This window comes from Podarcis cretensis (assembly GCF_951804945.1).
Source record: "Podarcis cretensis genome assembly, chromosome: 11".
Classification (NCBI taxonomy): domain Eukaryota; kingdom Metazoa; phylum Chordata; class Lepidosauria; order Squamata; family Lacertidae; genus Podarcis; species Podarcis cretensis.
The window spans coordinates 49,218,627-49,234,513 of NC_137180.1; the positions used below are offsets into that span (position 1 = coordinate 49,218,627).

A 15,887-nucleotide genomic window follows, 5' to 3' on the forward strand; every position below is an offset into this window, starting at 1 on the left:
AGAAAGCCAGACCAGACCAATAAAATAATTTGTGAGGTTGCCACCAACATGTGGTGCAGCATCACGTGTTGGTACTGAGTGATATTTGCTCTTTCTGTTGAAAGGAGATGCAAGTTTGACAACAGCAACATAAAAAAACCCCCCACTAATGAGTTGTTTACAGTCTGAATTTAGAAGAAGCAGTCTAAGGTGATGAGCAATTGCTGAGGATAATTTGGTAACTGCCTTCTACATTTCTTGGAACTGAAGGCTTCTTCCTTCTTCCTGGAAGGATTATTTTCTTGCAAGCATCCTTTCCACACATGTAACAAAGCCAAACATGGAAAGATGCTATCTTTGTCACTTCTGCAGTGTGGCTGCCAGAATCGCCGCTTGGTGGTTCCATCTTGCCTGCCCTGTGACTCTGGGCTAATGGCTTTCCATGGTTTGTTTAGAGTGCTTTTCCACATTCCTTTCAGAAAATGAGGCTTTGTTTGGCTTTGTTGCTGCGTCCTTGTGTATTAGAGTCTTAGAGATGACATTGTATTGGAAAAGAAATTCTTCATTTAAAAGAGCGGTTCATCAAGCTATGGGAATCAGCAACTATAAGTAAAAAAATGAACAAACTTGGATTTTTATAGACGAGGCGAAGAAAGAAGGGAATTAGTCAGCCTGAGCAAAAATGCTAAGGTTTGGCTTAGCATGTTGTCCAAACCCAAGTTTTGGGTTAAGCTCTCTGCTCCTCATCCAAGAGCTGTAATCAAAAACAAACCTAGATTGTAGCTTGTGGTCCATGAGGCGGGAGCATAACCATGAGCCTCAGATTAGACATTTGCCTCCCCACCCATAAGAAATAAATAAATAGAGCTTATATTTACAGGGAGAGAATGGCAAAAATAAAATAAATGGCATTGCAAGCTGATGGTCAAAAGTGGTTGAAGCAAAGGGACGAGTGCAACCAGTTTAGCAAACATTTTTTAAAGACGATCTTTTCCCTCTGTTTTTAACTCAAAGAATCACCTTTTTTAAAAAAATGGACCTGCGTTTAATTTCCAATTTACTTAAAGAATTGGAAAATTAATGAGTGAGAGGAGTCTGTTACTTAGGTGCCAGTTATGTTACAGGTTGTGATGGATCTAAATTAGCCAGTAGTACTCGAACCAATGGCTTCAAGTTACACAAAAGGGGATCCCAAGTAAACATTAGGAAGAACTTTGAGGCATTAAGAGCTGTTCAACAGTGGAATGGACTCTCTCAGGAGGTTGTGGATTCTCCTTCAGTGGAGGTTTTTAAGCAGAGGTTGGATGGTCATCTGTTTCGGACGCTTTGGCTGAGTAGGGCTGCCATATTTCAAACATTTCCAGCTTCATATAATCAGTTCTGTGATCCTGTGACTTTCCACCATTCCAGAATATCATGCACTGTGTGAAGGGCTTCTGTGGAATTGAATAACTTCAGTCATTCCTGTTGTGGTCTGCTTGGGAAACTCTGATTTATTGTAAGATTAACCTTTGCAAAAGATGTGTTGCATCTCCTTAGTGGGGGTTGGATTAAGTCATCTATGAGCTTCATTCTAGATGTCTTAATCTGTGGAAACATTCTGTTTACTGCATCTGTGGACATCATGTCTAATTTCCATGAAAATCTTTGCTCAATGCTGGTCTGTTAATGTATTGCCAACCAGTTGTATAATCCAAGACTATTAAGCAGAAGGGATGCCTGCCATGAATCTCTTCCTATTTCCTAGTAAAGGTTTTTCATTTGCACCGCCACTTTCCCCAGGAAAACCCACTGTTTACTGCTGAATCGGAACAATCTGCAGGTATTTGTTCCAGTTCAATTGTAAACAGTGGGTTTTCCTAGTGAAAAGCTGTGGGACAAGTGGAAATGTGGGTGAACTCTAAGTTTGCACTTTGCATACTTTTATTATATCACCATAAAACTGGGAAGGTAAAGGAGAGAATAGCAAAACTGGGTCAGTCTGCTCTGGCGTGAAATTGCTTGGCCAATTATATATAAAATCTTCCCCGTATACCTAGAAGAGGTTAGAAGAAAGTATCTCATACCCTCCAACATCCTGCTGATGTTAGGGTTCTAGTTTTTTGGTCTAGCCCCGTCATTCATCTTTTGGCCCAAAACATAGCCTTTTGATTTGGCGTCGTATCACAAGATGAAAAAACAGAACATTCTGGGATCCAATGAGAAGTCAAGATGGCTTCCGTAATCCCAAGGTGTCCCACTCAAATCAAGACTGTTTAGCGGTATGGTATTTCGTCCCACCCACCCCTTCTTATTCCCTACCAGTTCATTCAGTTTGCATATTTGGCAGTAGTTGTTATTAGCTGGGCCTGTTCCCACAAGTTAATGAACCTGAGGTAAAAACCACGACATTCTCAGGAAAATGGACTCACCCTAGATGACCTGTCAATGTATGCATTGTAATCCTTGAGTTAGAAGGAATTACCATTGACAAAACCGTGAGTTATTTCTACTTGACATCTCTTGGGAAACTTTGATTCCTTTTGTCTTTTCTTGGACAAAAAAATGGAGTTTCACAATATTTATTTGACTGTATTCAGTGTGACTCAGTATACATATGACAAAGAAGGCAACGGGCAAGACAGGGCCAAGACTGCGCTATAAGGAACTGTTGGAGTTGAGATAGGAGTTTATCCAGGAAGTCAGACCTGAAGGAGTTTTTGGAAATGTAGAGGGTCAGGGCTAACATGCTGCCCAGCCAATGACTCAGTAGAACAGGATCTCTTTTACAGAAACTCCCCCTGTCCAGTCTAGATGGGCAGGTCCTTTCCAAAGACACAGGAACAAACTGCATGTTTACAGGGTCAGCTGTACCCCAGGTGGAGAAATTGAGCAGCAGGGAACACAATTACAGTGGTATCTTTGATTACAAACTTAATTCATTCCGGAGGTCTGTTCTTAACCCAAAACTGTTCTTAACCTGAGGTGCACTTTAGCTAATAGGGCCTCCCACTGCCGGCGTGCGATTTCTGTTCTCATCCTGGGGCAAAATTCGCAACCAGGAGCCACAACTTCCGGGTTAGTGGAGTTTGTAACCTGAAGCGTTTGTAACCGAAGTGTTGGTAACCCGAGGTACCACTGTAATTACTGTTCCACGAGTTTTATGTATCATAATCTTGTAAACTGCTTTGAGGTTTTTCTTTACAATCGTGTAGTGTATCAATTTAATGAACTAAATAAGAGAAATAATTAGCACACAAACAACTTAACATATAAATCTCAGTCAGCATAAAGACATATCACAGTTGGAATAAGTATCATAAGTAAGATTAATGGAATAAGAAACATCCATACTTGGGGGGGGGATGTTTGGCACAATTACCATAAATATATACTATCCTTAATTTCCACTCATTTTTCATTTTAAAAAGCTTGTTATATTATTCTCTTATGAGATCTGAAAGAGAAAAGAATGTTTTATTCTCTCTTAATCCAATAAACTCAGTTGCTTCAGACATCTTGGCGAACAGACTGTATGTATTATCATGCAATTGCTAGATTTCTTGCCTGGATCACCCTGAGGTAAGTGGAACAGCAGAGAACAGGGCCAGTTTAATTCCCACAATGAAATTTGTTTAGGGCTGTGTCCACATGGGGGCAAAATCCCACAAACAGGTCATTTAGATTTGATTTTTTTGTTTTCATTTTTGGCTGTTGACAAATACCTTGGGTATGGTCTTTTCTCCTACCCGTCAATCACAGTTAGCTTACAGTATTAATTTTTCCCCACAGCCCTGATATGCTAGATCTGTAATAATAAAAACCAAAGAGGGTTGCTTAGTTCACTGACTGGGTGTGCATGTGCCAAGACAAATTAAGATAACTCCTTTATCCTAGCCTTCTTCAACTGACGTTCAATTTCGATTTAAAGCACCTCAGGATTTGAATGTGGGGAGGAGAATACATTCAGTCCCGAACCTCTATTTGTCTTGTTTTTCAAACCTCTTCTAGAGTTCCCGGCAGCACTGGAGAGAAAAAGCAAGAGATTTCAATGCCGCTTCCTGCCGCACAGAGATGCTTGCCTCTTCCTTATGTTTTTTTCTCTTTCAACTATCATCGGACAGCCCTGCTCAGCAAGGAAGAGGCAAGGAAACTCTCAGAGAAGCTGGGGGAAACAGTGAGAAGAGGCTCAGCAATCAGGACCAATGTGACTCCCATTCCCATCTCAGCAATGCACCCAAGTTCTGTGGTGTTTGCAGTTGAAATTGAACGTCAGTTGGAGAAATCGGGGGGAGAGGAATTATCTTAATCTGCAGAATGTTTGACACAAACATAACATCACCACCCCACACACTCAGAGCATCAAGCAGACCCAAACATTTGTTTTTATTATTACAAGTCTTGCATAAATCTGCTCATGCAAAGAGCAAACAGAAATAAGGGTGTAGCAACAGAGGTTGCTCATTGAAGCATCACCCACCAGAAAGTGCTTCCACAGCACTGGACTGTCCACAGGCAATTTCAAATTAAATGAAGGAACTATATTGGCAGCAGTGTCATGCAGATGCTGCAGAAAATATCTTAGCACAAGCAGCGCAAAGTCCACAGAAAACTGCTGTGTGGATACACTTTATTTGATTTTTTAAAAAAATAATCCATGATTTGGTTGCTGCCATAGTTCATTGCTTCCCACTAGCCCAAAGGTAGTTATTGTTATTTTTGTAACTTCTTGTTCCTCTCAGTCCACAGTTTTCACAAAGAATATCATGATCTGTTCTGCTTTTGGTAAAAGCAAGCCCTCTTTCAGGAAGGCTCCTGGAAGCATGATATTTCCACATGAATTACAGATTCATCACATCTGTTCTGGAGTGTCTTTTAAGAAGGTCCCTCTGGAGCCTAGCTGCCTTGTTTACAGGAAATTCAATTACAGGTGAAGTTGTGTCTGCATCAACAGCATAATTAGAATTCAGCTGAGGCTGCAGAATAATTCAGCTAAGGGTGAACTTCTGCACACCTTACCCGGGGAGGAAGTCCCATTGTACACAGTGGGACTTGATTCTGTGGGTAGATCTATGCATGAAGGTAGATGCAGGGTAGCTCAGTTGGTAGAGCATGAGACTCTCAGGGTTGTGGGTTTGAGCCCTGCACTGGGCAAAAAGATTCCCTCATCGCAGGGGGTTGGACTGGGTGATCTTTGTGGTCCCTTCCAATTTTACAAGTCTATGATTAGATATGAGCATGTAACAAACCCTCATGGACACCTCTTCCAGGAGCCCTTCCATATGTCCTTTTTATTGTGCACCCATTATTATTTGTGCTCATGATGCTATTAGGGCCCAATTCCAATGCCATTTACGCCTGCTAATGTTGTGTGGTGTATACCCTTTAAAGTCCTGCTGAAATCTGATAACTTTTTGCACCAGGTTATTTGAAGAATTGTCTTGGGGAGGTTGACAAGATCTTTTTCTAAGTCACTGCCCTTGGAATATTGTCACTTTAATTTAGTCTTCAGCACATTTTTCCGCTTCATACCGCATGACAGAATCTCTGTCTGCTGTGTCTTCCATTATCTCTCCCTGTGGAATTTTGACACTTTAATCCAGTCTTCAGCACATTTTTTTTTAAAGTTCTTATTTTTTTCCCATTTCTTTTTATTGAATTTCACTTGGATAACCAAAAAAGAAAACAAATCAACAATTTCAAAAGAGATATCCAAACATAACATAAAAATAACATCAGTTTCCGTTACAATTCTCTGTTTTCGTACTTAAATCTTTATATCTTTAAATCTTTAAATCTTCTCTACACACCTGTTGACCTCCATCCCTCCCGATTTCGGGCTTCTTAATAAAAATACTATCTTTTTCCTGCAGCTGATAATTGTTAATGGCTTACACATCATAAGATCTATATCAAACCTGCTATAGTTTTTAAGTTTCTATAGTTCCCTTCAATGTATACCTTAAATTTATTCCAGTCACTAATAAACTTTGTCAGTCTTCAGCACATTTTTCATGCTGTCTCCTGCTTTGGCAGGGTTGCTAGTGAAGTGCTTGTATTAAATTATCAAATCATATGTCAGCAATGTTCACAGAGGCCCCAGGGAGGAAATCAGTAGTCTTCACCTCTGTTTTTAATTAACTGCAGGTTGCCATGACACCTGAACCTGGCCGAACAGTGTTTGACCTTAATTAACTATTATTTATTGGAACTTCAGACCTTGGGTTATGAAGCCACCTTGTTAATATTACCATAGTTAATATTAACCACAGTTTAGGGTGTGTACATATTGCTGAACTCTGATTTATCAAGAAATGCTTCCAACCCCATCACAGAAGGAGAGGGGAGGTGGTTGTCATGCAAGATTAAGCTAGCTGCAGCTTGTTCCTATACATAAACCATGGTGTATTACTGTAGCCAAATGCAGCTGTATGCTTTCCCAGTCTGAAATAAAACTTGGATGTCAAAATAGCTTTTATTTGACTTAATAATAAAGGAGGTGCGCAGCCAGGGGAGGAACGCCTGCCACTGAGAACAGAATATAGGCTCTTTAAACCAGGGATTACACACAAGCAGCTGACCTTTTCATGTGATATAAAAGTATTTTTTATTGTAAAAACTGAACCCACACCTCTAATTTCCTTGCATGACTGCCTCCTCACCAGTTTTAGTTTCAGAGTTTAGCAAAGTTGCCTTTTATAGCTATGTGTTCTATTACCTATCTGGAATTGTGCCCAGGCTAGTCTCATAGACTTTGGGACTTAGGAAACAAAAGGATACCTTTCAATTTTAATGGCCGTTGCTGTAATCCCTCTACATAAATTACTGCAAGAAACTATGTTGATAAGTAGATAGTGCTTGTTATTCAGAGCAACTCTCAAACATTTTGCTGGTGCTTGTAGCTTAATGGAGGTGTGACCTATGATTGAGCACAGCGGGTTCTTCACAAAGGCCCAATAATGCTCAGTCAGGTGGAGGGAGCTGGTTCAGTGCTCATTTAAAGATGAATCTACTTAATTCACCCTTCCTGAAACAATATGTGAACTGAAACAGGGTCATCCTTTGAAATTCAGACCTCTGAATTTTGCAACACAGTTCTCCAACAAAGTAGTACGTAACAAATTGTATGCATTGTGGGAAAGTGCACATATTCATGAAAAGAATGTCAAAAAATACATTATATGTGATTGCTTGCAATGATTGTGGATTTTACAAAAATCACATATGAGGAGAAATTTGCAGTAAACTGCTGGAGACTTTTCATGGCGACTTTTTCAAAAAAAGAAAATGAATTTGCAAACAGATGTGGAACTGTGGGGAAATGAGCTTCAGGTTGGGAAAATGTGAACTGTTGAGAAACTACAGATTCACGTGTCCTTCATCAGGTATAGTTTGGCCGTGAATTTATGCTTCATCTTTTTCAAAATGCAACTGCAGAGGAGGTTGCATTCTGAAGCAGAAGGCTGTTATAGGCCAAGGAGGAACCCAACTCCTTTTTTCCCAAAAAAAAATTTTTATTGGTTTTCACAAAATTATAAACAGACAAACAAACAAACAAAAATCATAACCTTATTAAAATTACACTTATTAACATTGTTCAGTGACTTCCTCGCTTCCCCTTGGTTGAATTTCAATGCATATCCTTTTAACAGTTTTCCAAATCAGAGTTCTTATAAACTTAGTCACTTAACATCATTCTATCTTTTCAGTTCGGCATTAAACATATTAATTCATCACTTAACTTATGTAGAATCCTAAGCTGATCTAGTATCTGCAAGCTATTTCGAATTAATTTAACTTAACGTATTTAACTAAATAATCATTAAATTTTGTCCATTCTTCCTGATACTCCTCCTCCTTCTGGTCACGGACTCTTCCGGTTGGGTCGGCTAGCTCTGAAAAATCCATCATTTTCATTTGCCATTCTTCGACCGTTGGTAATTCTTGGGTTTTCCACTTTTTAGCTAGTAAAATTCGAGCAGCAGTTGGGGCATACAAAAATAATTTAACATCTTTCTTGGCCAATTCCAGACCCGTTATTCCAAGAAGAAAGGTTTCTGGTTTCTTTATAAATGTATATTTCAACATTTTTTTCAATTCATTATAAATCTTTTCCCAGAAGTCTTTCACCTTGGGGCAGGTCCACCAACTCCTTTCCCCAGAGCAGCTTTTTTAAAAAACCCTCCTCTTTCAAATTGTTTCTACCCATATTGGCCTTTCCATTTAAGATTACAGCCTCTTGTAATCTGACTGTTAGGAACAATCTGCATGTCACAAAAGCATCACATATAACTCCCAGGGGATGTGTTCATTTTGTAGGCACCTGTATTCATTCAGATATTCAGCTGTGATTTACTGTGGCCTTTGGCTACAACTATGCATTTTACTTGAACCCATAACTGGAGAGGAGAGCCTTTCCCACTAGCACTATTTTCTGTGTCCTTTAGACTTTGGCCTCACCAATCGCTATGGCAAAGTTTATAAAACTTCCATAAACACCTTCTCAACCAAAGTTCATTGAGTATATTTGCTGGGTTGAGGTTTGAGTTCAAAGGGAGAAACGTCTCAGCAGTAAGTCCTGAGGAGTAAATGGAATGAGTCGTGGACACTCACTCATGCAAGAGTGATTTGCTGTTATTCTTCACATTACTGAAAAGACCACAAGCCAGACCACTGAACCTGCTTAAAAAGCAAACTTGAAACTTTGGATTTCTCCATTCTACTATAATTCATTTTCTCCTTTGGTCTCTTTAGTTCCTAGAGGAAATTTAAGAGGAAGCACATCACACAACATGATGGAATTTGCTACCATGAGATGTAGTTGGTGACAGCTACCAGCTTAGATAGCTTTGAAAGATGATTCAATAACATCATGGCAGATAAGACTATGAATGGCTGCTAGTCATGGTGATTTTATAACCTCCAGTGTCATGATGGCTGTATCGTCTCCAGTTTTAGAGGTCATATGCCTCTGAATTTCAATTGCTGGGGATCACAGGCTGCTTATTGAAGCATCTTTTTTTAAAAAAACAAACAACTGGATCAGAAATTTGTTAAATATAAATAAACCTTGTAATGTCTGGTTTGTTCTCAGGCAACTACAAAAGTACGACTGTGGAGACTATGAAATGAATATCACTTTATTTGTTTGGTATTTTGCCTGACCTTTACCATATGGCCCCAGAAAAGATTGCAACAATAGAACACACAGTTATGAAACAGTGAAAACCAAAGAACAAGGAAATTGTAAAAACAATTAAAAAAAAAAGTGCTGTGTCTCAAACAACTAAAACTATTCCACATTTAAAAACGATGCAAAAACTTGAAAACAATTGCATATATAAAAAGTTAAAAAAATAGTTCCATATATATAGTCCAGTACAGATGCAGACTGGGATAAATATCTCCACTTACAAGGTTTCTTAAAAGAGGAAGATCTTCAGCAGCTGCCAAAAAGTCAACAGAGACGACAGCTGTCTAATGTGTAGTGGGAAGGGATTCCAAAAGGCAGATGAGCCCACACTAAAAGCCCAATTCCTATGTCATACAGAACAGACCTCCAGATGAGATGGAGAGTGCCGTGATCAACTGAGTATATGAGGGTTACAGATAGGTAGCCGTGTTGGTCTGCCATAGTCAAAACAAAATAAAAAAATTCCTTCCAGTAGCACCTCAAAGACCAACTAAGTTAGTTCATGGTATGAGCTTTCGTGTGCATGCACACTTCTTCAGATACACTGAAACAGAAGTCACCAGACCCTTCTATATAGTGAGAAGGTGGGGAGGGGTATTACTCAGAGGGGTGGTGGGATTGGGTGATTGGCAGATAGCTGTGATGAGCCTGTTGACGACTCTTAACGACTGCAATAGGTCTTACAGGAAAAAGCAAGGGGTGAGGAGGTGAAAAATGGCTTTGTCATGTATAATGAGATAAGATTCTTATCTGGTGACTTCTGTTTTTTTTTAATCTGGTGACTTCTGAATTTTTTTATTTTGTTTTGAGTATATGAGGGGTGAGACAATATTTTAGGTATCCTGGTCCTAAGCTACACCAGACTTGTACACCAGTACCAGCACTCCTCCTAAGCAATCCTTAAATATATAATAGCCCCTCTATAGGAGTTTGAGCTTGGCAACTTCTTAGATGAAGCTTCTTTTAAAAACCGAAACATCCACCTCCCCTTCAAATGGTCTGGTGGTCGCTTAATTCAGTACTGCTGAAGAACAGCTCTCTTGTTGTTGCAGAACTGCAAGCCTGAAGCATAATTGGACTGGATTTAATTTGTTAATAGCAAAATAGAGGGAGGCTTTCATACAGAGATCCACTTAAGGGAGGGAATGTTTGAGCAAACAGCAGTCAGATGTGCCTGGTGGCTGTTGCTAAGAACTGGGCATGTTTGCGCTTGTAAAAGGGCACCTGGTCTTTCACAGCCTACCTTCTCTCTCTTTCCCCCTCCCTTGCAATATTTTCTCAGTCCTCTGGATCTAATCTAAAGTTTATGAGGCTGGGCATGGCAGGAGGTCATTGTGCAAAAATGGCTTTTTAATAGCCGGCAGGAATAGCTGGCCATTTATGGCTCTGTTTGCTGCAAGTTGGCATTAGACAGCTAAATTATGCAAATGCATCCCCAGCAGAACCGAACATGCAAATTGCACACGACTTACAATATTATTCAGTTGTGTAAGTTGCCCCCACTGAGGCAGCTCTGTTCCTTACTGCAAAATAATGCAGTAAGAGGAAGGGGAGAAGAAAATGTATCTTAACTATTTTTGTGAGGTTTTTATTGTAAAAAAAAAAGAGAAAGGCATAGTAAACTTTCTCAGGCGATACAGTCATACCTCAGGTTAAAGTTGCTTCAGGTTGAGTGTTTTCGGGTTGAGCTCTGCAGTGACCCAGAAGTAACGGAACGCGTTACTTCTGTGTTTTGCCACTTGCGCATGTGCAGATGCTCAAAATGACGTCACGTGCATGCGCAGAAGTGGCGAATCACGACCCGTGCAAGCACAGACGTGGGTTGCGTTCACTTCAGGATGCGAAGGGGTTCTGGAACAGATCCTGTTCGCATCCAGAGGTACCACTGTAGACTTCTTTGCCGGACACTGAGCTGGAACTAAGAAAAGTGAGGTGGGAAAAGTCAGTTAAAAGCTAGCCAAAGGGGAAAAGGCATTCTGAAGTTCTTAATCACAGCAAGTTACCTTATACCATTAGTCCATCTAGCTCAATATTGTCCACACTGATTGACAGCAACACTCCAGGTTTCCCCAGCCCTACCTGGAGATCCTATGATGTACTATGAACAAGGCAGATGCTCTACCACTAAGCTACAGCCCTTTCTTACCCTTTTAAATGGTCAAACTAGTACAACAACAACAACAACAACAATATTATTTATACCCCACCCATCTGGCTGGGTTTCCCCAGCCACTCTGGACAGCTTCCAACAGGACACTAAAATACAATAACCTATTAAACATTAAAAGCTTTCCTAAACAGGGCTGCCTTCAGATGTCTTCTAGAGGTTTAGTAGTTATTTTTCTCTTTGACATCTGGTGGGAGGGCGTTCCACAGGGTGGGTGCCACTACCAAGAAGGCCCTCTGCCTGGTTCCCTGTAACTTGCCTTCTTGCAGTGAGGGAACCGCCAAAAGGCCCTCGGAGCTGGACCTCAGTGTCCGGGCAGAACGATGGAGGTGGAGACGCTCCTTCAGGTATACTGGACCGAGGCCGTTTAGGACTTTAAAGGTCAGCACCAACACTTTGAATTGTGCTCGGAAACACAAGGAACAGTATGGTGGGTGTAGGGCAGAGATTGGTCCAAGGATTCCTTGACCAACTACATTCATGCCCAGTTATGTCACCCCCTGCCTGCAGAGCTGGCAGCCTCTCACCCTTTTGCGAACACGCTCCCATGTGAAGTGTTCCCTCAGCTTCCCCTCTCCTTGGGAGTCCTCTCAGCAGCCACCCTTGGTCTCTGAGCATCAGAGGAGGGAGAGAAGGAAAGGGGCAGAGGCCAGTGTTGCCCACGGCACCCCTGACTATCATTCAAGGCACCCCAGGGTGCCACAGCACACTGGTTGAAAACCACTGGTGTAGGGTGCACCTGTTGCTGCTTCCTTTGCCTTGTTGCCTCTTCAGCTTCCCTCACCTTCTTCTCCCAGTCTTCTCCCTTTTCTCCCCCTGACCACTCATCGTCATCCCACCACCAATCCCCTGGCTCTGAGCCGTCTTCCCTTGGGGGTTCTCCAGCAGCTACATGCCACCAGCCCATGACAACAGGAATCTGAACTAGATAGGTCACTGGCCTGATCCAGGAGGGTTTTCTTATGTCCCTAAGTTGTTTTTCTGACCTCTGTATCACATAATCTTTCAGCTCAGGCTACATAAGGTGAGATTGCACAAGCTTTTGTCATAACATAAACACAGCTTATCATATTCCATTTTTATTGCATCTACTATACACAAAGAGGCTCGCTGCACACACAAGACTTGCACGCACAAGGTGCTTCTGTCAACTAACCTGGTTTCGCAGTGTGTTGTACTTTTGGGGCGAAAAGCTGGATTTCTTATCCTTATCACCAAGTTTATTGCAGCGGTGCTAAACACACTGTGATCTGGTAACTTATTCTTTGAGTTCCCCAACCCTGGCCTTATATGGTTTGCGTAGAGTGTCTGGGGTGGTTGTAAAAACTCATCTTGATATGAATAATGTTCTAGTGTAATGGCTGAAAGATCTCAGCTGTTTCCCAATGCACTCTTTGCCCTTTCTCTAGCCACTGACCCTTGCACTGGTAACTTACTCGTGCATGGAAAAGGAGAGAAGGGTTATCGCTTCAAGGGGGGTGTAGGTCATAGGAAAAAAGAGGTCAGCAGAGAGCTGTCATTTTCTGAGCACTGGGAGGAGAGAGTTCCCCTGTGACCCCCAAACTTGAAGTAGCCTGTTGCTGTAGACCAGTGTTTCTCAATCTTGAGTCCCCAGTTGTTGTTGGACTACAACTCCCACCATCTCTGACCACTGGATCTGCTAGCTAGGAATGATGGGAGTTGTAGTCTAACAACAGCTGGGGACCCAAGGTTGAAAAACACTGCTGTAGACCAACATAGTGCCTTTCACAAATACCAGCTGTGGAAACAGATCAGGGAGCAGTTCTTGCTATGACAAGTGGCCATTGCCATAGAATGAATGGGGGTAGGTGTGTTTCCTAACCCAACCTGTGCATTAATTGCTTGCTGCATGGTAACTATAACTTTGCACCTGACAAGGACTCGGCTGGGCAGGGGGTGGCACACTGAGCCTTCCGGTGCGCATGAGCCCTCTAGAGGACAGGAGAGTGCACTGCATTGGAAGTGAAATGGGATTAAGGCTACAAGTCCTTGCATGTGTGTGTGTTAAGTGGAATCTTTGTGTAATAAAAGAACAGTGAAAATTGTAAGCCATGGCCATGTGAATACTCAGTTGCATTCATGAGCCAGCAATATATCTATACAGTAGTACCTCGGGTTAAGTACTTAATTCGTTTCAGAGGTCCGTTCTTAACCTGAAACTGTTCTTAACTTGAAGCACCACTTTAGCTAATGGGGCCTCCTGCTGCCGCCGCGCCACCGGAACACGATTTCTGTTCTCATCCTGAAGCAAAGTTCTTAACCCGAGGTACTATTTCTGGGTTAGCCGAGTCTGTAACCTGAAGCGTCTGTAACCTGAAGCGTATGTAACCCGAGGTACCACTGTACAGTGGTACCTCAGGTTACATACGCTTCAGGTTACAGACTCCGCTAACCCAGAAATATTACCTCGGGTTAAGAACTTTGCTTCAGGATGAGAACAGAAATCGTGCAGTGGCAGCAGGAGGCCCCATTAGCTAAAGTGGTGCTTCAGGTTAAGAACAGTTTCAGGTTAAGAACAGACCTCCAGAACGAATTAAGCACTTAACCTGAAATACCACTGTATTTATTTTGCTCCATTTTCCATTCATTTCTAATCTCTAGGGCCATTTCCAGACTGTCACTGTTTTCGGACAGGACTTCATCCCATACTAGCAAATTCAAGTTGCACAATGAAATCTCTGGTGCAAGAAACCCGCTTCCTCCAAAGAGCAGACTTTTTGCAATAAGGAAAGTGACAGGAAAAGGCACCGAGAAGCATGGGACAATTACTGCTTTGACGCGTCAGCATGTAGGAGTGAATGCTCATCAAATAGCCATTGTCACCTAACTTCCCTCCCATCACATCAGGATGAATGCTCAATAAACATATTTTCTGGGAGTGCCCTATATCTGTCTGTCTATCTAATTATGTCATTTCAAATGACGCTTTGCAAATCTTCGCCATTTGCAATCAATGTGACTATTGTGAAATGGGGAAACCCAGCCAGATGGGAGGAGTATAAATAATAAAATAATTGTTGTTGTTGTTGTTAAGTCCTCTAAGTGATCTTCACATATGGTTTGTGCCAGAAAAGTCTGAGTGAATTCAATAGGAATGTTCAGAAATATCTGGATTGTAAATTTTATGGTCCCTGTGTTTTGTATATAAAATGAAATTGCCTTTCATAAAGTCAAGGAGCTAGAATGCACACATAAATCTCACAGTTTCCTCTGTTTCAGTTTTTCTCTTCTCTTCCATTATAAAGAGGAAACTAAACAAAATATAGTGCAATACAGTATCTGTCTACTCAGAAGTAAGCTCCAGTGAGGGTCCTGGGGCTTACTCCTAGTAAATTAGTGTAGGATTGCAGCCTTGGGGTGTTTTTGTTTTCCTCTAAGAGACAAATCATTGCACATCATAAATCAACAAAGCTTTATATAAGCCCATGGAGTTTCTCCCCTGCCACCAGTCCCATCTACTTTTGAAAAGAAAATGAAGTTCTTTGACTTAAACATAAATATTCAAAAAGCTTTCCCTCCTCCTTTCTAGGTAGTCATCTGATTTGGCAGGCCCCCCATGAAAAATCTGAAGATGAACAAGCACATTAATCCGGTAAGTAGGCTGGTTTCTTATGTATTAGTGATGGACACTATTTGCATAAGTACAGAATGATGCCTTGGTCATACATTTGCACGGTAGAGTCTTTATACAAAGAACGCTTGTATGCACTCATGAAATGCGGAAATAGCCAGACATATCACCCCACTGACTTCTGTAGCATGGGGATTGAGATGCACATGTTGAGATCACCTGAGAATCAATTCATTCATTATCAGCTTTGGAGGACTGTTTTATCTGCCTCTTGTCCCTGATGTGCATGCATATATATATATATATATATATATATATATAGCAAAAAGGCAAAAAGAAAAAAAATACATGAAATTGTAATACAAAATATGAGTATATAAGTAATGCAATTATGCAAACTAATGTAAAATTAGTAACACAACTTTATATTTTTTAATAAATGCATTCCAAATACCATTGTATTTATTTATACACAATCTCTAAAAGCAATCCGTTTGTCTATTGCAAGAGTTGTCATATATTCTATCCATTGCTCAAAGGGTGCCATAGTATTATCTTTCCAGCAAATCAATACCAGTCTTTTGCCAGAAGTTAGGGCGTGGAGAGTCTATCTATGCTGACCCACTGTCAAACGATGTATTTAAGTGATCAACACCACTATCTCATTGCAGCTCTAAATGAGGAGGAATATACACTTCCTGGTTTAGTATCAATGCTGAACAAAACAGGTGAAGATTGTGCAACATTGACCTTCCTGATGTACGCCATTTCTAGTCATTTCTAGTCATCGAACGAAAATTCAGATTTATAGGTAGCAGTCATTGCCAGTGGTCATTGAGGCAGATAGGGTAGAAGACAGGGAGGTCACCAGTAGGTGGCGCCTGAGGAACAACAACTCCTCTTAATTTTGTCTCCTTCTCTCTGTTGAGTTCTACAAAGGCAGTGCTGAGACTGATGAGGAGGAAGCTGACTAAGGG

At 41.1% G+C, this 15,887-nt stretch overlaps 1 protein-coding gene across 8 annotated transcripts in view; it reads left to right on the top strand.

Moving 5' to 3' along the window:
• The window catches only part of PRLR (prolactin receptor), a 117,405-nt gene that overhangs the window by 76,239 nt on the left and 25,279 nt on the right, over window positions 1-15,887 (top strand). For 6 of the 8 annotated variants that reach the window (XR_013843350.1, XM_079994811.1, XM_079994807.1 and 3 more), the window contains exon 2: window positions 14,869-14,931. The exons of 1 other annotated variant lie outside the window; for it this stretch is intronic. The gene's annotated coding sequence lies outside the window, so the exon portion shown is untranslated. The remainder of the gene's footprint in view (window positions 1-14,868; window positions 14,932-15,887) is intronic. One more of the 8 variants, XM_079994808.1, reaches the window with a different exon arrangement.